Consider the following 27,181-nt stretch of genomic DNA (forward strand, 5'->3'; position numbering starts at 1 on the left):
CTAGGTTATATCTGCACCACGTATTTTCATTATTCAAAGTCCGTGTGAAGGGTTTTCATCTGTCGTGATTTTATGAAAATAAATAGCCAATATTACACGCTTCAAGTCTTCTACATTATGTGTATTTTTCTCATAGCAACACTACAGCAGCCCTAAATTTCGCTGATAACTTAATCTTTTAATCGACCCTTTCCTAGAATTTTTTTACCATCTTCTAATACAACGTTCTTTAAGTCTCTGCGAACTTTTCTCAATCGTGAGCCCATTCGCTTTTGAATATGCCCGAGATATTCTAGTTCCCGTATTTAATTTGTTGTCTCATAAGGTGTTAGCTGTTTCATTTTTTAAACCCTTTACTATTCTTTTATTCCAAATTGGGTAACTGAACGCTTAATTATGGTTACAGTTCCTGCCGATTCCATTCCACCGGCGACATCTGAGTAATTTTTAGCACAATTACCCATTTTCCAAATGGTTTTTCTTTTTATGGGTATGTTTTACATAATTACAAATCTGGCAATACTTACTAAGAATTTCTATGTTGACGACCTTACGAGTTGCTGAGACAACACCATTCAGGCTTTTATGGGCACATCGCTGCCATGTTTCTATTAACGCCAACAGATATATTTTTATCAGAATCAGATTTTTAACACAGTTTCATGTACAGTATAGTGATACATTAAAGATTTCCCTTTCATAATAATTAGACAGTGCAGTGCAGTTATAGTGGCAAAAAAAATCAATTTTGCCACTAAATTGTTTTGCTTATTTTATTGTTTTATCCGCATAAAATAACATTTAAAATAACCGAAAATGAAAAAAAAAATTTAATTTTGGAAAAAACAGGATACCGGATGCCCTTAAATAAATAAATAAACTTAAAAAATCGCAAAAAGAAGGAAATGACCAGACGTGAGCAGCAGAGGCCAAATATGGTCTATAACTGCAGTGTGTCTCTTTCATCACGGTACCTTTTATAGTACCGTGATGCAGAATAGAATAAGAAAATTTTGAAAATTGGGGAAACTTCTCTCGAGTTCGGGAGCAATAGATATGTGGATGTTGGTAATAACATAAAACATCCGCGTCAGGTGCCGTAACTGAAAGGTTGCAGTCGATCTAATACTATTTAATAGGAAAATTGAGAAGTGAAAAATGTACAAAAGAAAAAGGAATGAGGTGTTTCCAGCTGCTTTAATCGGTTAGCTGGAAATATATGTTGGAAAACAAGAATCTGGGTGCTGGGCGTTAAAAGTGACTTCTTTAAAGCTTGTTAAGAAGAAATTAGTCACTATAATATTATGAATATAAATTGAAAGAGTGATATCCTCGTCAAAGTTTTTTGATATTGAATTTATGAAAAATTCTCATAGAATAACCGTGTAGAGCAAAGTTTCAACATCCTACGGCTAATCGCTTTTTATTTATGCGAGATACATACGTACAAACATAACGTTGAAACTAGTCAAAATGGATTCAGGGATGGTCAAAGTGGATACTTCCGTTGAAATCTGAAAACCGAAATTTTCTGCGATCACAATACATCCTTTACTTCGTAAAAGGAAGTAAAAACATGAAAACCTTGACTCAATAACAAAAAACTCAATACGCATTAGAATTTTTTACTGCGAAATACTGATAAATTTTTAATTAAGTAGTCACTAAAATTGTTCTCATTTTTAAATAAACAAGTTGCTCCTGACTTTTTTACCAGTATATATTCAAAAATTAAAAAATTCTCAGATGATTTTTTAATTGAAAATTATTGATACTACCCTAAAGTCTAAATCTCAATTACTTATTTATTCGTCTAAAAGAGAATAACAAAACAAAAATTCTGTAAGCAAAAAAACAAATAATAATTGAAAAGTTAAGAAAGAATAGAGTAATTTGCCGCAAAATGAAACACAATACTGGCTGGACCCGACCCCTCCTTGATAGCTATTAGGGTGTATAGTGATGCGAGGCGACTAGAATGAGATTGCCGGCAGGGGTTTAAAGAAAATACTTTTTTCCTACACAAAGATTTGTCCACCCATCATTAACTTAAATTCTGACCCTATGTACGTACCGTAAATGCATTTTTAAAAACGTAGGTAAATGAAAAAAATTCCTAATTTTATAAAGAGCCGAAATATAATTTTTTTCCGTAAAAGGTAAAATTTTAAAAATGAGAAACGACATAGAAATCTCCGTTCAAACAGTTAAAAACTAATTTTTTTAATAACTTTTTTTACTTTCTTGTACGAAGTAAGTATTGTAATCGCGAAAAATTTCAGTTTTCATATTTCAACGGAAATATCCATTTTTACCATCCCTGAATCCAGTTTGATTAGTTTCGGTGTGACGTCTGTACGTATGTATCTAGCAAAACTCAAAAATCATTAGCCGTAGAATGTTGAAACTTTGTATTTAGGACTGCTGCAACATCTAGTTGTGCACCTACACCTTTTGATTGCAATCGACGGGGCCAAAAATGTGTATACAATCAGACCTCTAAATAAAGTAATACCTCTTCAAATAAAGTAAATAAAGTAATAATACCTCTAAATAAAGTAATAAGACCTCTTCATAAGTAGTAATTACTTTCATTGGTTCTAGAGTTATAGCCAAATTAAAATTTTAATTAATGAAATGTTTGGATCTTATAAGGGGAAGGCACATCGGTTCGAATCCGACTTCATATACATATATTTTTTTTAATTTAAATATATTGATTTATTAATAATTATTAACCTCTAATTGCAAACAAAAAAAATTACAATAAATAATGATTCAATAATAAAATACAAAAAAAAGAGAAGTTATTAGTGAAATAAAATGTTATGTATTTTTCATTTTAATTCAAAAATGTTTACTACCAGAGGGTTAATAATTATTAATAAATCAATATATTTAAATAAAAAACAAGTTAAAAAAAAAATACGTATATAAGAGTCGCTTTAGAACCGATGTGTGCATGATACGAGATCCATCAAGTTCTCACTTACGATGCGAGACAAAATTAATATATAAATTTTTACGGCCAAATTTGATGTTAATAAAAACTAATATTTTAGCAATTGTGTAATAATCCACTTTAATAAAGAATTGAAGAATCGTATCTCCCTTTCAAATGAAATAAGATTAAATAAAGTGCAGCAAAAAATGTGTATATGTAATTTAATACGCGTACAAGGAAGTCATGTGGTGTCCACATCAGATATTTTTAATGACCATGAAGAACGTCCAATTTCCAGTACCACAAAAAACATTTTAAAAAACCAAATATCCTTTTTTCGTAATTTACTGTATTTTCCAGTCTTTTTTTTTAATGAATTGAAACGCTCAAGAATAACGCCTAATATAACAAAAAGGTTAATACAATATAAAATTCAATTTTTTTCTATCACGTGATTCGTAAGAAAGAAAATACTCTAAAAAGACAAGGTTTTTTTTCTATCGTGACTATTACAAATAAACATACCAGAATCGAAGAATAGACCTAATTTGGTTTTTCAAGATCGTATTCCGTTTTATCTATCTTATAATTATAGAATACATTTATCTTTTACTATAAATGGATATTTGGAATTTTATTTTAATTTGTTTTGTTGAAATAATTATACTTTTGTAATACTAAGTCGATTTTTTAAACTTATTGGTTTAACTTTATCTTATCTTCATTAGTGGTATTGTTCTATCAGTTGAACTCAATTGAATTAACACACAGTAATAAAACTTAAAATTTATTTATTTGACTGTCCATATTTATATATAATATATATTAATGAAATGTATCTGTTTTCTTTCAAATCAATAAGCAAAAATCTTTACAATAATAATAATAACAACGATAATTTAATAACCATTTTAATTTTATCGGATAATTTCAAAAAGATGATTATTTTTTATACGACTTATTTTCCAAGAAAAATAATTTTTTCTAGAGTATTTATAATTATGAAGAATCTATTAAAAAAAATTTATAATAATGTCTTTAGCCAGTAATACACACACATTTTTCAGATTATAAATTTATCTAAAATGAAAGTTTGTTAACCCGAATACCGTCATTTGAAACTGACGTTTTCAAGTGTTATTTTTCAAAAGGTAATTTTAAGCATGTATTATTACAAATTAAAATATTAAATATTTAAAAATACTTTTTTTACTATTAAACTATTTTATATTTCATTAATTTCTTTATCTTTTTCTTTTTTCTTTTGGAATTTGACCAGTTAAGGACCACCACATTCCGAACTCCTTTCACTTCGTTCTTCGCAGTTTTCTTTCTTCCTATAACCTCTACATTCTCTGCATGCTGTTCTTTGCGTTCTTCGGATCGTTTCATTTTCGGATTTTCTTTTCTGTCCTTTTGTTCTTGTAAAGGAAACCTTTACATAATAATTTTGGTTTTAAAGTTTTTTGCTATTTTTAATATCTTTTTCTATTATACGTATTTTTAAAGTTCTTCTTTTTCTGTTTTTTAACTTCTTTAATTTAGTTTATTTCTGTTTTCCTATGACAGAACAGATCAAAGATTTGTTTACTTAACCTATTTTTACTCAATCTAACAAGGTGAACAAAAAAAAAAATGATCTTTTTTTTCATTTTGTCCGTCACTATACTTTCTACATAGCAGCTAGCTATAGCTATATAGAAGGGGGTGATGATCCTTCAAAATGACCAATAATCATACGAAACGGAATGCCCAATCATCATTCCGGTTTTCACCGAATCTCTTGACCGCTTCGGACCTTAGAAAACCAAAAAAATGACGTCGAAATTTCCCCGACAAAATGTGCGTACGTATTTATATATGTATGTTGCGTGTAAATCGCCTTATATATCCAGAATTACTAGATCGATTTTCACCAAATTTGGCTATAATATTTCTATAATAGGAGCATTGATGCTATTAAATTTTCAATTTATAAAGTCATGGGATGGAAGATACAGGAAGGAAAAACGAAATCGTCTCCAGATTTTACGTTAACTAAGGTTATTATTATATATATATATGTTTTTTTTTTAATAATTTTGCGAATATTAATAGACAACTTTTGTAAAAAACCTTTTTGCTAAATTTCACCCCCCCCTTAAAAATGGTTTTATTTTTGAAGTTATTAATGAAATAAAATTTTATGTACTTTTCATTTTAAAAAAATGTGCATATGTAATTTAATAAGAGTTCAAGGAAGTCATGTGGTGTCCACATCAATTTGTTCAACTCTTATTGTAAATTTTTGTTCCGATTATATACATTTAAATAATTAACTTAATAGTATTTATCATTAATTTACTTATCTTTTATTACTTTAATTTCCGTTTTCTGAATGCATCTTAAGGAGGCGATCCCGTAATCGCACTCAATCTTACTTTTTTCTAATTTTATTAACTTTTTATTTAATTATTTTTTTAGTTTTTCTTCATTCAGCGTTCATCAATCGACCAAAAGGGTAGCCGAGAAAATTATCTTCCTTTCCTTTCAAATGGCATTTCATTTCTGACCGGCTCAATGCTTAATACATACTTTTCAAACAACAAAGTGGCGGCTCGCGTATAGGCAATGTGGAACTGCAGCACCACTATTTCCACTTGATATTATCGGTAACATCTAATATAATGAGTCCTTTTTTTCTTTAATTCTTTCTTTATACTTGTACAATATAATGTACAATAATTATGAAATATTATAATCCTTAAGCTTAATGTCAGTAGCCATCCCCTATTTTATGAAAAAAAAAAAATACAAAAATCTTTGTATGGAACTGTACGCTTCACAGTTCCAGCGGTGTTGTGCGTATGCGCACATAGAAAGCTGCACGCGATGCTGCGTGAGAGAGAGATCACTATCCCTCCCGTAGTGCTGAACCTGACGTGCTGGTGGAGGGTAGTTTTTTTTTACTTCGCGTGTATTGTGCTTAAAAACCGTGTACCATATTCTTGAATGCGATAAAGTGTAGAAATAGATTATTATCCTGCTTCCAGCTATTCTATTTGATTCATTTTTTTAAATGAAAATAACAACTGGTAAAAAAAAAATAAACATGTAAGGACATGAAAAAGGGCCAGTGAAAAGAAACGCAACAGCAAAAGATGAAGAAAAAATACAACAATGCAGACTGCAACAAGAAGTAACAATCCAGTACTTCTTGATTTTTTTATGAATGTTAAAAAATTCAATAAAAAAAAAACTGACAACAAATTTGTATTACCTTCCTACTACTATTGGTTGTTTATTCCTATATAAGAAAAATAATTATACATGAAAAAATTTACCAAATATTTATTTTTTAGAGTGGGACTAATTTATGATGAAGTTTTATTGTAAAATTATTATTATTAAATATTTAAATAAACCGAACATTTTTTTGCTCCGAACACCAAAATGACTTTTCAAGAATTCTTATTCTTCTACGTTTACTACGCTAAATGAAAGAAACAAATAATTCCACTGAGTAAAGATACAACCAATAAAAAGTTATCAGACATTTTTTTGGGGAGCTGAGGGGTGAATTAAGATGAAGTTTTATTGATAAAAAATCTAAAAAAAAAATTTTTTAACTGCTAAAAACGATATTTTTAAACTTTCATCGGTTCCCCCAGTCTCAATGCAGACCCAAACCTTTTTTTTCTTTTTAGTCACACTACTTACTATATCTAGGATAACAAAAAAAAAACCGTTAAATAAAAGAACAGCTTTTTCAAAAAAAAAGAAAAAAGTAAACTTATTGGTAAGAAAAGCATGCACACATTTACACAACTTAATATAAAATGAAGTAATATTTACAAAATTTTAAGAAAATTGACCCCAATAAACTATCTACCCATCCTTTGGAGATATTGACACCAAAATGTTACATATAGATTGCCCAACATAAACACCAGTTGGGCAATAATTTTAGCAAAATTCATTTATCCTAATCAAAAATTATTAAGCTTTAAACATACCAACACATGTACCTACGAACATTACAACTTTTTTTTTGTTTTTTGGGTCCCTGGGTAATGAAACATAAAAAATGTAAAAAAATACACACCAGTTTTTGACTGATTACCATACTTCCATCTTGCAGCATAGCTCTACAGCTATGATGCCAGAAAAGTAAAAAATAAATAAATAAAAAAGTACTAAGATGTAGTAAAGTAAATAAAAAAATAATAAAGAAGTAACACAAACTAAGATCTCTGTGGCGAAGTGGTAGCATCTCGACCTTTAATCCACATGTCCCGGATTGGAATCCCAATCAGGCGTGGCATTTTTCATATGGTACAAAATTCCATTTAGATATTCCCACAAACAAGCTTCATCGACACTCTGTGGCGAATTAATTCATCACGCAAAAAATGAAGAATAAAAAAATGTATAAGCTACAATGAGCCAAATTGAAACCTCTGTTTTTTTTAGCAATTAGCTATAAGAAAATAAATCTATGAAAATTTTATATGAATGAAATGAAAGTAGAAAATGCAATATCAGTTTTTGTTAAAATCTAATTTTTATATCAATAATAATCTTCAATCACAGTGTACACAATTACACAACTCTCTAATGATAATAAGCAAACATGACCACTTACAATGCTATTACAAATGCAAAGTAGTAAGACAACTCGCAGATAATAAATTTTAACCCAAGATCCCCTCAATATTAGAAGGCAAACACTTAATATGATCACAAGTACTATACGCCTACTAGTACTTTTGACCTACACCAAAAAAGTGTTTGTAGACATTTTTGTAATCATACATACAAACATATATATATATATATATATATATATAAAACCATTCCAGATTAGATTATGAACATCATTATTTAATAGTAATGATAAATTTTCACAAATAAAAATTATTTCTATATATTAACATATCAACTTATGCATAAAATATTAATGATAACACAAGCAATATTAATGGATCACTGATAACACAAGCAATAAAAATGTCAAAAGATGAATTAAAACATTTATTCGTATTTTAAAAATAAATCTTTTTCACATTATAAAATAAAGAACTGTATTAAGCCAATAAATCTACCAATCGCACACGCGCGCACACTCTCTCATACAAAAAAACATTTACATGTTCATAATTTGAGTGCAAATGTAATTATTTTGACCTCAATAAACAATGACTAATTAAGAAATAAGAATAAAAAAATATTATGCATTTTTTTAAATTCTTTAAAAAACATAAGATTGAACATAATTATTAATTCAAAAAACTATCATCATTCTTAAACAATGATGCCTTTAAAGGGTAATGTTAATGGAAAAAAATTTAATACATAAAAAACAACAGTATTACAATAGTCACTATGAGTCTTACTATAAAATAACATTATCAACACTATATATCCTAAAACTTGAAAATTATACTAACTGCACAGCTGAAATTTTACGTATTTATCTAAAATGATAAACTCATAATTAAGTGTTCTTGTACAGAAACTTTAAAATTTCAAGTAAAAGAAATTAGTTGAGAAGATAAATAAATGAAATACTTAAGAGGCAGTTGATATATTTTCATAAATGTATTATTTTAAATAAATACTTGTAAAATGGATTAAATAATTTTGCATGTAATTCTTTCAAAAAAAAAAAAAAAATCAATTCGTAAAACCAAAAGTTGTGAATTAATATTTAGTAGGCCTACAAAATAACAATATACTACCAGCGAAACAATTGCAAGTTTCTTAATCAGAGCGTAATTATAGAATGCAAGTCATGTTAGAAAATAAAAATATTTTTTCACAGATCTCTTAATCCACTGACTGACTTTCGATGAAAGATACAAGTATATTATACATTTTGATTTACATACATTTATGCATTATGGAATTCATGTTCTATAATCAGTCATAACACAAAATTATAGGATTTTATAAGGTCCTCACACTTTAACTACAAAAACACTACTAACAATAAATTTAATATTATATATATGCACTGCCTATATTTAACATTTTAAATACAATGTTATAAAATACTTCCAAAAATTACACTGACCTAAATATATTAATAATAATAATTAAAATAAAAAGCTGGTATAGAGTTAAAACTTAACCAGGAGAAAACTTATCTGGAACATTAATGAATGTAAATATGCAAGTAAGGAATAAGTAAAAACATTATTCTACTTTGAGAAACCTTTTGTGTTATGGGATCAATGGAGACGTTCTTTTTACCTGTTTAGCCTTGTCCAGAAAAGACAAAAATTAAAAAGGCCCCACCCCTTTACGAGGGTTTGAATAAGACCAATAACAATTTAAAAGTATCTTAGCTAACTAATGGCCATTAAATTATGTGAAAAAATTTACCTACCCTTTGAATAAAATTTTTAAATATGGGATCCATAATTTCTCTGCTTCCTGAATCAATTTTAATCAAAGTTATATGATAACAATGTCCTATTGAAATAATTGAGGTAAATTTCATCAAAATTGGTCCATCCAGTCTGGAGATATCAAGCAAAAAAACAGGCCAACATACATAAATATGTATAAACACACACACACACACTTACAGAATTTTTCAACAATATGTTTTTTGATTATATATAGTCATGATACGTTAAGATCCTGATATGTAAAATCTATTCTGTTTACCATACTTTTCCTTATATGGTTGTACTACACAGATACATGCATAGTACTACAATTATAACTGTATACAGTGTAGCCCAGGAAAATAAAAATGATTATTAAATATTTAAATGACAAGATAAAATTTCAGCCTAGGGCTGAAATTCTTACGCCTTTAGTAGCAAAAATTTAAATAATAATATTGCCATGCCAGGCAATAACTTGTAATTTTTAAGGAAAATATACCAGTATCAGCAGTATAGTTTAAAGTTGTTAACTGTGCAATGATCAACAGATATGTATTTTTTACTTCACTGTAATTTTACAATTAATATGCAAAATTTCTCCAGGTTGCAAAATTCTGATGAGTGAATGTGTTCTAAGAACACATGGCTGCGATGAATATTTAATAAAAAATCATAATATGGATTAAGAAACGTACATAAATATTTTTTTTAAATTTAAAATGAAAGTGTCATCACCACAGAGAGTTCCAACATAGAGAAAGCGCTATGATGCATGGTATTTGTTGATCTGAAGATGACCTTGGTTAAAAAATTTGTCCAAAACATCTTTCATATATATTTGACATTATCGAACTTATTTATCCAATTATTTTAACTCAGCATCCTAATCAAGATAAAATTTTCAAAAACAATCCGTTTAACATCCATGATTCTGGTGTTTTGTAAAGAATTTTGCTGATTTCCATGGCAAGAGCGGTAGTGTCTTAACCTTTTACCGGAGGTCTTGGGTTCGAATCCTGGTCAAGCATTTCATACGCTACAAAATTCAATTTTCCATATTCCCACATACAACCTTCAAAAGCTGATATGGTGAATTAATAATAAATTAATTCATTACAAAAAAATTAAAAGCACAAATATTTAAATTTCTACTCCTAACACAAAAAAAATGAACAAAGTAAGATGCACAAATTTAAAAACTCCAAATCCATCATTAGTGAAAACCTTATACATACAATTAGTTTCTAATACACTGGGGTACAGTCAAAAAAATTATGAAGCAACTCATTTTATTTTTTTTCTCCTTTTACACAATTTTTGTATTATGATTTATTTCAAATTAATTCTCCTAGTTTTTATACACTTTTTTTACCTTTAAACTCAACATAATTTCAATCTTTTTAAAGTTCAATTTTTTGATAAAATTATTCATAAACTTTTAATGGCAGTATTCTATAAAAAATATAAATTTTAATCATGCATCGCTTCAAAATATATTGGAAACATATTTGTTTCTTTTGCATATTTACACAAAAAGTTCCAGACTGACCAGTATCAAAAATAAATTAACCTGTCGAATACAAGGCACTATTTTTAGTATTAAAGGATAAACTAGCCCACGTTAACCAGAGTGGTATAAAAACCCATTCATTGGAGTTTTTAGTAAACACCATTATTAAAATTCAAAAATAAGCCCATAGGTAATGCTACAACCCAATAATTTAATAAGCTTATTAAGAAAAAAAGAATCACTTGATATCTTAAAGAGATCAGTGTTTAAAAAAACAGTGAAAAAGGGGAACAAACACCCATAAAAGGATTGCAGTAAAATTAAATCTCCCTTTTCCAGTCAGGTAAGTTCACTGTCTTGTTGAGGAACTATCAGAAATATATTAATTAGTGTTTCAATGCAAACATTATCAAGTGCAATTTTACAGTAAAATTAAAATATCCAAATCATCTCAACACGAGATTGAATTAATGACTTGATTATTTTTAAAAATTGCATAAAAACCACTTCTAGTTATACATTACCAATAACCAAAACAGTAATTCACATAGAATTCAATACAATTAAGAGAAATAGATATGTTAAATTAATAAAGGTACAGATATTTCAAAAATAAATACTTTATTCTAGATAAATTAACATTATACATCATATAGATGCACCAAAAAAAGAGTGCTACTATTACACCACACTCAAGCATTTTTCTGAAAGAAAAAAAGGGTAACCACAGGAAAACTTTGATCAGGATAAGGATCATGACAAAATAAATATACAAAGTAACTGCAAATGAAAATTAATAAAAATAACGAATAAATAAACGTGACAAAATCAGAATCACAAAGATGCATTAATTGAAAGGTATTTTTGTACAAAATAAGTACATAACAGATAGAGAGTAGTATTTTAACACGTTATAACTCCTATAATATAGTAGTTTTATATTCAAAATAAATTTTTGTTGGTTTATTTAAATCTTTTAAACCATTTTGTAATTTATTAAAAACAATGATTACAGCATAACATGGGCTCAATTCATGTACTACATAATGAATAATACCACTTATACTTACCCATATAATAGCTGCATATTTTATATCATATAGTATAATAAATATTTTGGCATAAAATGAATTCTTGTTATTAAACTGTGTAATGGAAAATGTACAGCAGCTATTTTATGGTTAGAGAGAAGAGTCAAGTAGAAAAAATTATTTAATTTATAATCATGCTGCTGACTTGTACTGACGTGAAAGATCAAGAGAGTATAGTGATAAGGGGATTCATTGGCTGTCTAGGGTAGTATGAGTATGGATCAGATCATTTAAAATTTATAATCTAATGGATAGTTCACAGAAAATCCAACTATTATTAATGATACTTCAAAATCATTAATGGAGTAAATTTCAGAGTATGGGTGTGGTACTACTCACACATCAGCCCTTTAAAATCCAATGGCAATGAAAATTCCTTCAAAAAGGCAAAAATAAAACTAAACATGTACAACAAAAAAATGTAAAAAGTTTTATTACAGTTTAGTTTTACAGAAATGTATATTACAGAATATTGTACAAATCATGACCAATGAAATAAAAATAAAAAAATAACACTTAAAAAATTCATATCACATATGAATTTTCACACAATAAATATAAGCACTTCTAATACATTATGTTATGATGCATTCAAAAAGTAACAAAATGTTTATAATTTATAAAGTGTAACATGAAGAAAGTTTGATGTGCACATCATAACAGAAAAACTAAAATATTTATATGAATCTGTCAACCAATCCAATGTTTAAATCATAAATTGTATTCAAATAAATCAAATCATTTTTAAAGTACGACACTATCAATTTAAGCAGCCAAATTTTGAGCAGAAGATAAATTATTATTAAGATAAAACAATGAAATGAGGAATAAGAAATTAACTACAAATAAAAATAATTAAAAATTACTGGATAATAGCAAAGACTAATAAAACCAACAGTAAGTAAAATTAATTATACTAATAGTCAATTAATTTTGTAACTCTGATACTAACCGTGCAATCAAAATAAACCCCGGGATACGATACGTCAGTTACAATCTATATATGGTATTACAAAAACATAACACCCTACATGTGTTTATAACAAATTTGCTTCTCTACAATCGAACATAACTAAATAAACGAAAATCGAAGTCCAAAGTAACAAACGGTTCATATTTATAAATTTCTGTTGCACAACTGACCAAAGCACACTCGCATAATTAAGTGTATATATTAAATGTATTAAGATAACTAGAAATTAAATTAATGATATAAAAACGCAAAACAAAATGAATAACTATACACATTATTAATAATTAAAAGAGGAATTATTACTGACTTTTAGAAAATAAAAATGACATACTGTAAAAGGTAAAATAATTATAATATTTATACCTTGAATAGGAAGAATTTATAAAAGAATCCAGCTCAAAAATCCAAAACGTTTTGTTGTAAACCAACACAAATAACGATAAAACTTCATAAAATCACAACCACAATCATAAAATTAAATAATTAAAAATTGTTTTCACTAAATATAATATCACAATATTATAACTACAAAATATTCACAAAATTGTCATAATTTTCAATCAAGACACTCCACGACATACGAACGACAAGAATTCCGATGAGCAACTGAGTCCTCGATCGAGATGGAATGTTAACCTAAATTTCTCTTCCAAAAATAAAAATGGTAAAAGTTTGTGTATATCATGTAACTTGAATTTAATCAATGGTAATATTTTTTTTAAATTATATGTAGTGTGTGTTTAGTGACAATAAAATATTATGCAATGTACGTAAAGTATTGTATGAAAAATTTGTCATGTATTTTATCTGTTATAACAATGTTGTTTTCGTGTAAGTGTATTATAAACATAAATAATAATTATAATTAAGACACCATGCTTTGAGTGTGAATTAGTAATTATTAAAAAGATAATTCCACACAATTATGAAAATATTAAAAAGGTTTGTTAATTTAAAGTAACGTTATTTATTATAAAAATTGTACGTAACAAAGTGTTTATTTAAAAGAAAAATATTGAAAATTCAAGTTCTCATATTTTTTAATTAGTAATTCTCAGTTCTCATTTATACTTATGTTAATTGTTGGCGCTTCTAACGGTGAAAAGTTGAACTGCCTGCAATTCTAGAAAAGTAGCCTATGGCGCCGCATTTAAATATAAATGCAAAAGAAATTCTTTCGGTTTATGTAGATGTAAAAAAAGTTTTGTTAACCAAAACTGATTGTTTCAGTAATTTATAATTTGTAATAATGACTACATTTAGTTCGTCAATAAATATTTTATTCTAGGGTAACACAGAGGTGGTGCAATTATAATCAAATTACTATATTTTTCAAATACATTCCTTTGAGAGCATGCTGTGAAGTTTCATACTCATATGTTTAGTTGCGATAGATTAAAGAAAACAAGTTTTAACATTTCCTGAAAAATGGATAAAATTAAACTTTGAACTCTTATAGAGTATTTAGTATTAAACAATTTAATCCAAACAAATATACAAAAAAATTAGATTCCACTTTACAGGTATTCCTGCCCTTCATTTTCGACAATAAAAAAAAAATGGGCTGCTGAATTTAAATATGGTCATATATCCATTCAAGACTATGACAATGATGAATGCACAGAACATCCGAGAATTGCTACAACCAATGAAATTGACATAAAAATCCACAATTCCATATAAAAAGATTATCATTTGAAGCTACGGAAGTTTGCTGACTTTTAAGTATTCCAATAGACTGTATCCACTACATTCTACACAATATTTTGAGTATGAAAATGCTTTCCACTTAGTGGGTGTCAGATTTGTTAACAGCCAACCAAAAACTCATTCAATGAATACTTTTCAAGGTTTTACACTTATTTAAACATGATTCCGCTGATTCTTGACAGAGTGCCAGAGACCAAACAGTGGGTGGGAGCAGGTGAAGGTGTGCCAAAGAAAATAAAAACAGTTCCATCTGCAAGAAAAGTTATAGCTAAGGTTTGTGGGATTTTTGGGTATGATGATCGTAGACTATCTGGAAAGTGCTGGAATCATCACCAAGGAGTATTACGCTTTACTATTGGACAAACTGAAGAGTGCTATTCAATTAAACATTCACATTTGGCCAAAGAGAAAATGTCCTTTTACCACGATAATGAATGTGCTTGCTCACATATCTCAGATTGCTGCAGCAAAACTCCATGACCTATACTTTGAAGTGCTTCCACATGCACTGTATTTGGCTCACAATGATTACTTCCTCTTCCCAAACATGAAGAAGTGGCTCACTAGATGAAAATTCTCTTCAAATGATGAGGTCAAAGCTGAGACAACGGCATATTTTGCAAATCTGTCCAAACTACATTATTCTTGAGTAATAAAAAGTATACTTACTTTTCAAGTAAAGTATTACTTGAGTAATAAAGTATACTCATAGTACTTTTATTTTAAGAATGGTCTTTTAAGTTTGAAAATCATTGGTCTAATCACAGTTTCTCAATCTCGGGGTCGTAAAATTAACCTATAACTTTACATACAAACAATAATGAAATCATTTTCTGAGAAGAAAAGAATCATCTATTGTAAACATTTTACTTATATTTATAAGTACACATGTAAAGGAAATAAATTAATGAGATAGTTGCATTTGTTTTTCATTTAAAAGTTTCTCTCTATGTAAATCTTTGTTTCAAACACAAAGCAAATTGTTTTCATCTGATAAAAGACAATTCCTACATTAATTTTTAGTGCAACCATACACAAAAAACCCTTTTCATAGAGATAAGATGTGGCAAAAGGGATTAATATTTTCAATGCTTTTGGACTAAATTTTCATATTCACTTCATCGAGCAAACCAAAACGTATCTAAATCTTCAAATTTAAATTGTAGTTGTAACAGTTTATTGACAAATATTTGTATGAGCTAGTTGTGAATCTCAACTGGTAACTTAGGAGCTGCAGAAATGTTTTACTAAATAGATTCAGTACCCATCTCTTCGACAAATAATTTTTATCTTCCAGGAAATACTATGCCAACTGAATTTTTAGCTTATGCAAATTCATCTTCGTGCTATCCAAACTGTGGTTAATAATAGTGTCTTCTTCACCCAAATTTTTCTCAATATAATCAGAAGTGAGAGGAAACATACTATAATCTTTGTTTTGAAGGCAAGTAACCCAGATATCAAGATTCATAATTAAAGCATAAATTTTGTCATTAATAAAATGTTTTTATCACATCATTGTAAATTCACATTCAAATTATTTAAATGCAAAAGTAGATCACCTAAATAAGCCAACAGCAACATATACTCATTATCCTGTAAAAACATGGAGAATGGTGTTTTTTATCCAGGAAAAATTCATCTTGCAATTCCAATAAACAGGTAAACACTTTTCTCCGCGATAACCATCTGACTTCTGTATGGAAAAGAAGATTTTCTTTTTGCTCATTTCATTTTACAGTTTAGCAAACAGTCTATTCTGTAGTGGTAGACTTTTAGTAAAATTAAACATTTTTACAGCTTTTCAAAGAATTTATTTGAGATTTTCTGATATATTTTTTGTGGTAAGAGCATGTCTGTAGAGGAAGCAAGGCATCCATTCTGTCCTTGGTATAAGATGATCTTATAATTTTTTCAGAAATTCACTGTTCTTTCCTGTTATTGCCTTTGCACCATCACTACATACTGCAATACATTTTTCCATTCTATATTACATTTTTAGTAGCATCATAAAAAACATCAAAAAGGGTTGTCCTGTTTTATGACCAGGAACTGATTTGCAAAACAACATATTTATTTTCTTTGACGTATCACATTCATATCTCACAAAATGTAACAACTGACAAATTTTTTCACATCTGTTAATTCATTAAATTGAATACCAAAAAATTCAATTGAACTCATTTGTTGAATTATCTGATTGCGAAAATTGGCAGCCATGTCATTTATTCGCCTTGATACTGTTTCATTAGAAAGCAAAATTTCTTTGCTTCTTCAATGCCTATTAAAATACTGACCATATCAATTGCAGCAGGCAATATGAGGTTTTCTGCTATTGTATGGGGTTTGGACATCTTAGCTACTCTTAATGCTATGAGATAAGATGTTTCAAGTGTACATTTATCAGTACGACTTGATTTACGAATAGAAGATTTGTTTTTCCAAAAATTTATCCATTTTACATAAGAATCTAATTGAAAAAACAAAACAGTTACATCGTTTGACTACTCACTAAAAAAGTAAAGCCTCAATTATCATTTTCAATGAAACTATGCTTTTAAAAACTTAAATAAAGGCACTACGTTTTGTATTGAAGACTAAACTGACGTTCTGCAATCCCTTATGCCTTTTTTATACTGCTACATATTTAAACGTATCATATGCATGTTCGAACATGATGCTCTCACAATAAATATTATGCAAGCAGACCAAATTGCAAGGAGAACGTACACATCAAGTTTGAACCTGTAAATTACTCATGTTTTACACTTCATACATGCATGCTCATACCCATTGCTATCAATACAGCTAAATAGTTTTAATTAGGTTTCATTGAGTTGGTGTTGCGGGGATCATGAAATATTCATTATATATATTTTTTACTTTTTGGGTGTCTTGGAGCTAAAAAGGTTGAGAATCACTGGTCTAAATTATCAAATTGCAAGGTGACTATGTTCAAAAATAAATAAATTTCTGAAAGATCTTTTTACTTGTCAGGACAAGAACGTTCCAAATGGCTTTCATATTACAGTATCTCTGCACACTGCATTAATGTCTAATTATTACTATACTATATACTTGCAGCAATAAATTTTATTGATCAATTAATTAATGTTGCTTGATCAGAGAGTAATAGAGGATTGGAGGGAAGAAAGATGGGAAAAATTGTGCAGGCAGGCAACATTTGGAATATGTAATACAAATTGTTACAGACGTAGGATGTAGGGGGTATAACGAAATGAAATGACTGGCACCAGGTAGGAAATCTTGGAGAGCTAGCTGCATCAAACCAGTCAAATGACTGAAGAAAAAAAAAGAAAATCCCTTTTGGCACACCGGAAGGAAGAGGTAGATTTCACTGGTGCTAAGTAGGAGATAAAAAAGATTTCCACCTTAAAGTTAAGAAAAACTTCAAATTTACTCAATACAACAATGGTTGCATGAGAAAAAGTTTCATATGTTTAGAATACGACAAGCCCCATCTTCTTACAATTCCAGAAAAATTTTGGCCATCCTTTCCATAAGGATTGGTCATATCAAAAATTGTTTCAGACAAAAGTTTTAGATAATGTTTAGAGGACTAACAACCACTTTAAACTGATTCGATACTGTGCCTATTAAGGGAGGTATGATTTCTTTTGTCTTCAAAATCCCATTTCTTCCACACTCTGGGCCAATGGTCAGCAATATTAAAAAACTTTACTTGGATAAGTTTTAGGTCCTTATCCAAAGAATAGTAGGAACTTTAAACGAATTTGATATTTTACTTAATAAGAAAGTTATAGCAATATTTTGTTTTTTCGAAAAAGCCCCCCCATTTTTATCCCCATAGATTTTGTCCGTTAAGGAACTTAACCAGGATTTTGGAACAAATTATTTTTAAGAAACAATTTGAAAGTGATTGGCGCAAAATTATGGCAGTTACTGTATCCACAGGTAAGTGAAAAAAAAAAAATATATATATATACAAATGTATATATATAAACTTTTGAGATGACGGTGGTTTTGGGGTCTGGTGAATGTGAAACGCTAAGATATGTCAAAATTTTCCAGAAGTTGAATCATGGTACCCATTACAACAGGTAGCTTTCTTATAAAGTCTACCTAAAAGTAGGTACAAAAATTATTGTTAGATTTTTATATGACTAAGCCATTAATCATAATAACATAATATAATATTATAACAATTAATAATTTATTAATCATAATAATAATATTAATATAATGCAATATTATATTATACCCTAAGGAGAATTTTAAAGGCAAGACCATAAAGACATACTGAAGTCAATAGAAGAAGTACTGAATAAAACACAGACTACTACAAAACTTTCAGAAATCAGCTCCAAAAATACAATCCCCCAAACCTACTACTAATAAAGAATGAAAATGGTAATTTGGTCCATTACAATAAAGACAAGGCAGAAATCCTAGCTATATATTTCAACATACTCCTAAATTGCAAAGAACCAACAGAAATCCTAAACTTCAACACCAATGCCCCAATAACAACACCATCAGAAAACATCAACCCTACCTCAATAAAAGTTTACCAAGCACTGGGTGAGATAAAGTATTACAAAGGAGTGGGAGAAGATCATACTTTTATAGAGATCTGGAAACATTCAAGAAGATCAGCAAAATTGCCCTTCATCAACATCATTCTTTGACCATTCAATGGTGTTATACCCGAAGACACCACAGGTAAGATAAAATCAAACAACAAAATTAAGAACAAAAACACTTCCTTCACATTTACAGGAAAAAACTCACAACATGAACATTTTCTACACTAGAAAGGACACAAAGATCAGAATGTATGAAAAAGTATTGGGAGGACTGCAAGGTACAAAATAGTCCCATCGAAGAGACTTGGATAATGGACTGACTAAAGTGATCCTATATTGTTATAAAAGACAATAATAAAATAATCATAATTGATACTTCTGGAAAAAAGGGATTTCATGAATCTTGGCCAACTACACATTTTTAATCAGCTTTTCATTACATGGATTTCAACTAAACTTCAGGCAGATTATGAGTATAAAGCACTATAAAACCCAGTTTCCTGTGTAAAATGTTAATATTTCAGATATTCAAGGGATCCAGCTTATAACAAAATGGAGATTCTTGAAATAATACTATACAAAAAAATCTAAAATTACTATTTGTATTTTTATAGTCTTAAAAAAACTTTAGAAGAGTAAACAAGATATGTGATGACCTTAAATTATTAGCAAATTATTTTTTTCACACACATTTATTTAAAAAAAATAATAAATAAATAATAAACAGCAAACTGTAATAGTTTTAAAAAAATCTTAACAGTCATACTTGAAAACCCCTTCAGCAACTAATTCTATTATTTCCACCTGATTGGTAAATATTTTCAATCACCTCACCGACTTAAATTTAAGTTTTTAAGGTAAAACAAGAAATCGACTTTCAGTAGACAAAATAAAGGCATTGATAAAAAAAAGTCAAATGATGAATAACTGTGTTTCAAATAACTGCAGCCTTTTATAAATTTGGAAAGTTTTGTGACAGTACACAGAATTGAAATGAAATATAATAATGGCATCAGTAACATAAGATGTCACTGCCTAAATCTTTGATGAATATTTAAAAAAAAAATATTCTGAATTCCTATGGACATAATAACCCTTTCATATTGGATATCATTCATGGAACTTTAACAAAATCTTTGAAAGAACTATCTTGTATGGAAATTTGAAAGTGGAATTTACTAAATTAATATTATATGAATTTTAACTAAAGGTTAAAAATGAATATATCTATTGCTGTCCAGAAAAGCACCGTTATTTTTAATTCCATTTTCTACACATTTCTTTGTGAAATCGGATTTCCTGCTAAAATAAAAATTAATTTTACAATAAACTTAACCTTGACCCAAAATTTGTGTTAAAATTAAGTTCAACTGAACCAGATATCTCTTCCCTTGTTTTATGCATGCAGCATCATCCTTCTCACTGAATGTTTAGTTTCATAAATATTGTAATCAGTAATGTAAGATTTCTTTGTAAAGTAAATAAATGTATTTATTTGCAAGAAATGATTACAATATGTGTAGTAAATAGAAAAATTGTAATACATGATTTTTTTTCTATAAATAAACAGATACTTTCAAAAAAGTTTGTTATATTTGTTGCTTTACTACTGGGATATAACTCTATCACTGTCCTAATGACATATTACATATTTAATAGTTCATGTATGTTACTGATCTGTAATACACAAGAGTGGTACATAGAAAAAAAACTGAGAACCACCAATAATTTTGTGCAATTATATATTTTATAATGCTTGACTGTATTAAGATGTCAATTTTTTTGTATATCTACAAAGGTTGTGGTCAATGCTGATATTTTTGTGATTTGTTACATCTTTATTTGAAGTTGCATTCTATTCAAACTATATAGAACATTGTGTATTCAAAACAGTAAACTTTATGTAATCCAAGAGTATTGTGTTTACCCATCAATTGTCTTATTTATAATGAATTATTTTGTTCATTAACCTGAATGCTGTATTGTGTCCAGAATGTTATTTAATAATTTTCTTAAATTAGTGAAAAACCAGATAAATTATAAAATTTTTGGAGAAAAGTAGTAAAAAGCAAAGAAATATTTGTTCATGTAAGTAAGAGTTTAGAAAGAATCCAATCAAACAAAACATAAACAAAAATCAAGACAGAAGAAAAAGTCAATCAATCAACAAACAGACATTTGGAGAGCTTAACTGGAAAATCAATTTTTTGGTATTCCTGAATCCAGAAAAGTTTTTTTCACAATATTTATTGTGAAAATGTTGCTCTATCTATGCAGATTTATTGCTTATATGGTTTTACCAATTTGGTATGTGGGTAAATTTCTGCAATAACTGAGGCAGTCGTTACTTATTTTATTTTTTGAAAAGTCTATATTTAAAAGTAATTTATCCACAAAAGTAGGAAGAATCCAGTTTTACACTCAAATTTTGCACATCTTCAAGATGATGTAATTTTTCACAATCACCGTGTCCAAGAAAATTCATGAGGTACCACTCCCACTGATGCTAAAAGCTCTTTCATCTCAGGAGCTCGTTTTATCAGAAAAATGGATAATAATATTAATAAATTTATATTAAAAAATAATGATCCCTACTGAATTTAAGACCAGGCCTTTTTACTATATTACTTTAAAGAAGGTGTCGGGCTAATCACCAAAACATATTATAGGTTAGTAAGATTGTATGTCCACTAAAAATTATAATGTTATTCTTGGAATTTTATTTTATTTTTTAAGTCCAATAAATCAACATTACTTCAAATTCCAGAAATTTTTTTTTGAAAAACATTTTTCTCATTATTACTTTATAATGTAGATTTAGAGAAAATTTTGTTATTATACACATTTTGCTATAATTATCTGTCTTTTAAAATAGTAATCTTCTGATATTCATTTGTTCTTGTTGGTCCATTTTTTCAAATATAATAATGTTTGAAGGTGTGTCTAATGTAATCAAATGTTTAACAAAATATTGCAACAAAAAGACAAAATGTTTTTTTTTTAAATATACTTTAAAAAATGTGCTATACAACCAGTTTAATCCTTATCAATTTACCCTTTAAAATTCATTTATTAATCTGAATAACCTAGTAATAATTACACTACAACATGTATGTTTGTGAATACTTGGGTAATGCATATGTGAAAAACTGTATGCTGTGTTTAGTACAATTTATTTTAAATGTGCGACCTCTGCTATGTGTTTTTAATTTGTTTATCTTTGCGTTTATTTATTATGTGTAGAAGTGCGCAATCGACTGTACTGTTCTACATATTTTTGTGTACTAGGTTTATATTACTGAGTTCTATATGATAATTCAGATGACATGGGTGTGTTAGTAGTCTGCGAATCAAAGACCTTAAAAGTAGACAGTTTATGGAGATTAACCCAATGGGTGTGTCTAGTGATAAACTCGTCATCACAAATCAGTTGATTTCAAAGTCAAGAGTTCTAAGGTTCAAATCCTAGTAAATACAGTTACTTTTATATGGATTTGAATACTAGATCATAGATACCGGTGTTCTTTGGTGGTTGGATTTTAATTAACCAACATCTCTGGAATGGTTGACCTTTCTTTTTCTGTTTAGCTTCTGGAACTCCCGGTGATGTATTACTTCAGAGAATGAATAAGGGTGATATGCATGAATGTAAATGAAGTCTTGTACAGTCTCAGGTTGACTGTTCCTGAGATGTGTGGTTAATTGAAACCCAACCACCAAAGAACACAGATATCTATGATCTACTGTTCAAATCCGTATAAAAGTAAGCTTGTACTAGGATTTGAACCTTAGAACTCTCGACTTTGAAATCAGCTGATTGACAGAATGACTTTTGGTACTATTTTATTGAACATCAAGATCGGTTTCTTGTAAAGAAATTTCTGATTCCCCAGAAGGCTCAACCGACAGTTGATATATTTCATGTAAATTAATCCATTAATCAGTAACAATTGTCATCAGCAAAGTGGGTGTAAACCATTAATACAAATTAAAAGGAAGATTTGCTCCAAAAGAGTTCCTGGGAAACACCTCAATATATTTCCAAAGTTCTTTTATGACACTAATCATAACAAAATGCTTACTAGTTTCAAGATATGACATGAACCAGCTAAAGTGATATTCTTCAGACAGCCGCATTTTCTACCTTCTTCAACAAAACTTTATAAATTTACATCAAGAAAGGACCAGATAAATTTTTAAATGCAAATTCATTTAAATTTATATGGTGCTGATTTTCTCCAGCAAGTATTTATTCTATTAACTTCTTAATCTGAATAGGTAATACAGGAACCCCAAAACGTTTTACTGTACATGTTTTATAAATATTAATATATTTATATATATATATTCATGTCTAGGAGTTACTTCCATGTGGAAAGTATTATAAAATCTAGACACTTGTAAAATATGAGTTAAATTTGTAAGCTCAATTTTCAAAATTAGTTACTTCATTATTACCTTCTGTAACGTGGTACTTATTTTCTTTTTTGAATTTCACCTTTGTCAATTCATTAATCATCTCCCAAAGTCTCTTAGTATTTCTATTTTTTTGAATTATTTTATTTTTCAGGGAGTAACTCAGATTTTTAGTTACCTGTTATATGGCTGCTTTTCAATTTTCAATAAAGGTAATTTCAAATCTGTACTACCTTTAATAAACCCTTAGATAGCTATGGTTTCATTTTTTCTCTATTAATAATCAAATTAACAACTTCCTTAGATTGTTTAGTACCTGTACAATATTGCATAATGTTCTATACTGGTCAAACAGGAAGCAGTTTTAAATAGAGTTGTACTAATGTGCAAATTAATCTGAACACAGGGAATGTTTTGTTATTTCTATGAATTGCTATACTGCATGATTACATCCATTCTTTAAATTGACTGCAAATCATGAAACCAAAACATACAAGCATGTTTTGCACCAGTTTATCCATTTTTAACAACACTGGTGGCCAAATTCAGTACTAATGTACTAAATGAGTCAAAACTTGATGTATTTTGCTATGAAATCAGACTTCAAGCGAACTATAAAATTATCTAAATAAATTTTTATATGCTTTTAAAGCTATAAAATCCTTTTTGAATCACCCGGTATTATGATATAAATTCTGAAAACAGATTTTAACTTCATTAAATCTGGTTTAGTTTGCAGCTTAATAAGTTTATAGTTTTAAATAATTTTCATCACTGAAAGACCATCATTAGAAAAAATAAAAAATAAATAAATAAAATTTTTAAAAAGTAATGAAAATTTGTTTCCAAGTTAATAATTTTAATCTATAAAAATTTTTTGTGCTTTTAATGCTACACTGTACACATAATCAATAATACAGATTATACTTCTGATATGAAGTAATAAAAATATCTGCTTTTCATCTAAAGGTTCTGGGTTTGAATCCAATTAGACTTTCCAAAGGATATTTCACATGCTAAAATATTCAAAAATTCTTACAATTTTTTTTATTTCATACAAAACTCTCACTTAAGATTTAAAAAAAGATGTCAAACAAATAAAGTAACAAACTAGGCTTTTTCACTAAAAAAAAAAAAAAAATGGTAGTTATTTTTTTTTTTTGTCTTCAGTCATTTGACTGGCTTAATACAACTCTCCAAAATTCCCTATCTAGTGCTAGTCGTTTCATTTCAGTATACCCTCTACATCCTACATCCCTAACAATTTGTTTTACATATTCCAAACGTGGCCTGCCTACACAATTTTTTCCTTCTACCTGTCCTTCCAATATTAAAGCGACTATTCCAGGATGCCTTAGTAAGTGGCCTATAAGTCTGTCTCTTCTTTTAACTATATTTTTCCAAATGCTTCTTTCTTCATCTATTTGTCGCAATACCTCTTCATTTGTCACTTTATCCACCCATCTGATTTTTAACATTCTCCTATAGCACCACATTTCAAAAGCTTCTAATCTTTTCTTCTCAGATACTCCGATTGTCCAAGTTTCACTTCCATATAAAGCGACACTCCAAACATATACTTTCAAAAATCTTTTCCTGACATTTAAATTAATTTTTGATGTAAACAAATTATATTTCTTACTGAAGGCTTGTTTCGCTTGTGCTATTCAGCATTTTATATCGCTCCTGCTTCGTCCATCTTTGATAATTCTACTTCCCAAATAACAAAATTCTTCTACCTCCATAATCTTTTCTCCTCCTATTTTCACATTCAGTGGTCCATCTTTGTTATTTACAGTTATCAAACATGAAAATTCTCTAGAAGCTCAATGAAATCTCAGTAGTTTGTCTTGTCCAGATTTAAATGACTACTAATGAAACAGTATCATTAATTATGCATATCAAGTTGGTAGAACACTTTGAAAATCACAACTTTAACATTACCGTGACTTTTTCTATGAAATTAGCTTCTGTCCTCAGATATGCAAAAGATAAAACCCATTGAATGGGGGAATTATCAATTGATTTCTAAAAACAATAATTCCAAATTACGGTACATAGGGCAAACTAAAATAAACAAGCATTTGGCTCTATATAAATACAAATCAGAGAAATCAGCTGTAGCCAAACTGTAACAGGAAACTGGTTGCAAAATCAGTTTATTTGAAACTAGGGTTTTAGAAAATTTACACAAAAATAGTAATCATATAACTGGGAAACTTACCTTATCAATAGTAAAGCAGAAACTCACTATTAAATAAATAAGGGACCAATGTCCAATAATCTGTTTGGATTTTAAATTTGTTAAAAACTCTTTTGTGAAGACTTTCAATCAAAGAACATGAGCAGGAATATCTCTTGATTATTTTAAGGTTCCTGCTGTGTTTTTTTTTTTTAGGCACCTTACTACTGAATCTATAAAAGAGAAGTGCATTAAATCATGGTGGGCAGACTGATTGGAATTTTAATTTAGGTGTTTTTAAAATAAGTTTACATTTTATATTTTCACTGCCTAGAACAAAAACAGTTATTTATAATTGTTATTCTTACTCAAAAATTCAAATACTTGTTTTATAGTGTTTTGTAAATACTGTTTTAGTTTGTAATTAATTTTGTTTATTTTTATCAATTTTCTGTTTTTTGTAATTGTTTTTTTAACTATTTTTTCTACAGAGTGTACTGACGATTATTCAACAAAATTTAAATTGCCGTTCAGGTTTAGATTTTAAGTAAACTTTTTTTGTTAACTGGTTTTTTTAATATTATCTTATTTTTAGATTTAAATAAAATATATTATTTGTATGTTCATAAGGGTTTGTATATATATATATATATATATATCTTGATACCATGTTAGCACCTTCAAATTGTTTATAATTTTAAATTATAATGTTAAAAAAAATATGGTTCACTTGCTAAAAGCCAAATAATTTCTATTCAAATTATTTTCTGATAACTGTAACTAGATTTATTTAAAGTGATAATGTAATATCAAGTAAGTCAACCTTTTAATTTTATTTAAAAATTGAACTGTAGCAGCAAATTTAATATTTTGTTTAATTTTCTGTGAATTTTGTAATAGTTAATTTAAACATTTGAGAGTAATTTGATAAACCTTCTTCCAATAACCGAGAAATTATGGAGGGCCCAACAACAAAACATAGACATAACTGTGAATATTCACATCTAGTTTATAAAACAAACCAATAATAATAGCAATTTTATTTTTTATTTCACTTTATAATGAACACATTAAAATGTACAAAAAATAATAACATTATGTATATCTAGAATAATATTATTATTCATGATAATACAAAGTAACTAAAATTCTGATGTGCAAAAACATATATGTATTCCACAAACGCATAAATAATTAACATATTAAGACATGTGTTACACATCCAACACAAAGAATTACATATTAAACATATAAGTTTTTAATAACTCATTACGCAATCATAATAATAGTATTTTATATATTACTATCGTACTTACTGATATACATAAGTCATAAATACATATATAAAAAAGTGACTTTTGTACACATTGAAAAATATGACAGTGTAAAGAGATTTGAGAAGGATAAAAG

At 28.2% G+C, this 27,181-nt stretch overlaps 1 protein-coding gene across 5 annotated transcripts in view; it reads right to left on the bottom strand.

Moving 5' to 3' along the window:
• Synd (protein kinase C and casein kinase substrate in neurons protein Synd) overlaps positions 1-13,504 on the bottom strand; it is a 265,365-nt gene extending 251,861 nt beyond the window's left edge. For 3 of the 5 annotated variants that reach the window (XM_075379109.1, XM_075379113.1, XM_075379108.1), the window contains exon 1: positions 13,259-13,504. The gene's annotated coding sequence lies outside the window, so the exon portion shown is untranslated. The remainder of the gene's footprint in view (positions 1-13,258) is intronic. The other 2 variants (XM_075379112.1, XM_075379110.1) reach the window with 1 other exon arrangement.
• Between the last annotated feature and the right edge of the window lie 13,677 nt (positions 13,505-27,181).

Source organism: Lycorma delicatula, chromosome 11 (assembly GCF_047948215.1).
Source record: "Lycorma delicatula isolate Av1 chromosome 11, ASM4794821v1, whole genome shotgun sequence".
NCBI classification, from domain to species: domain Eukaryota; kingdom Metazoa; phylum Arthropoda; class Insecta; order Hemiptera; family Fulgoridae; genus Lycorma; species Lycorma delicatula.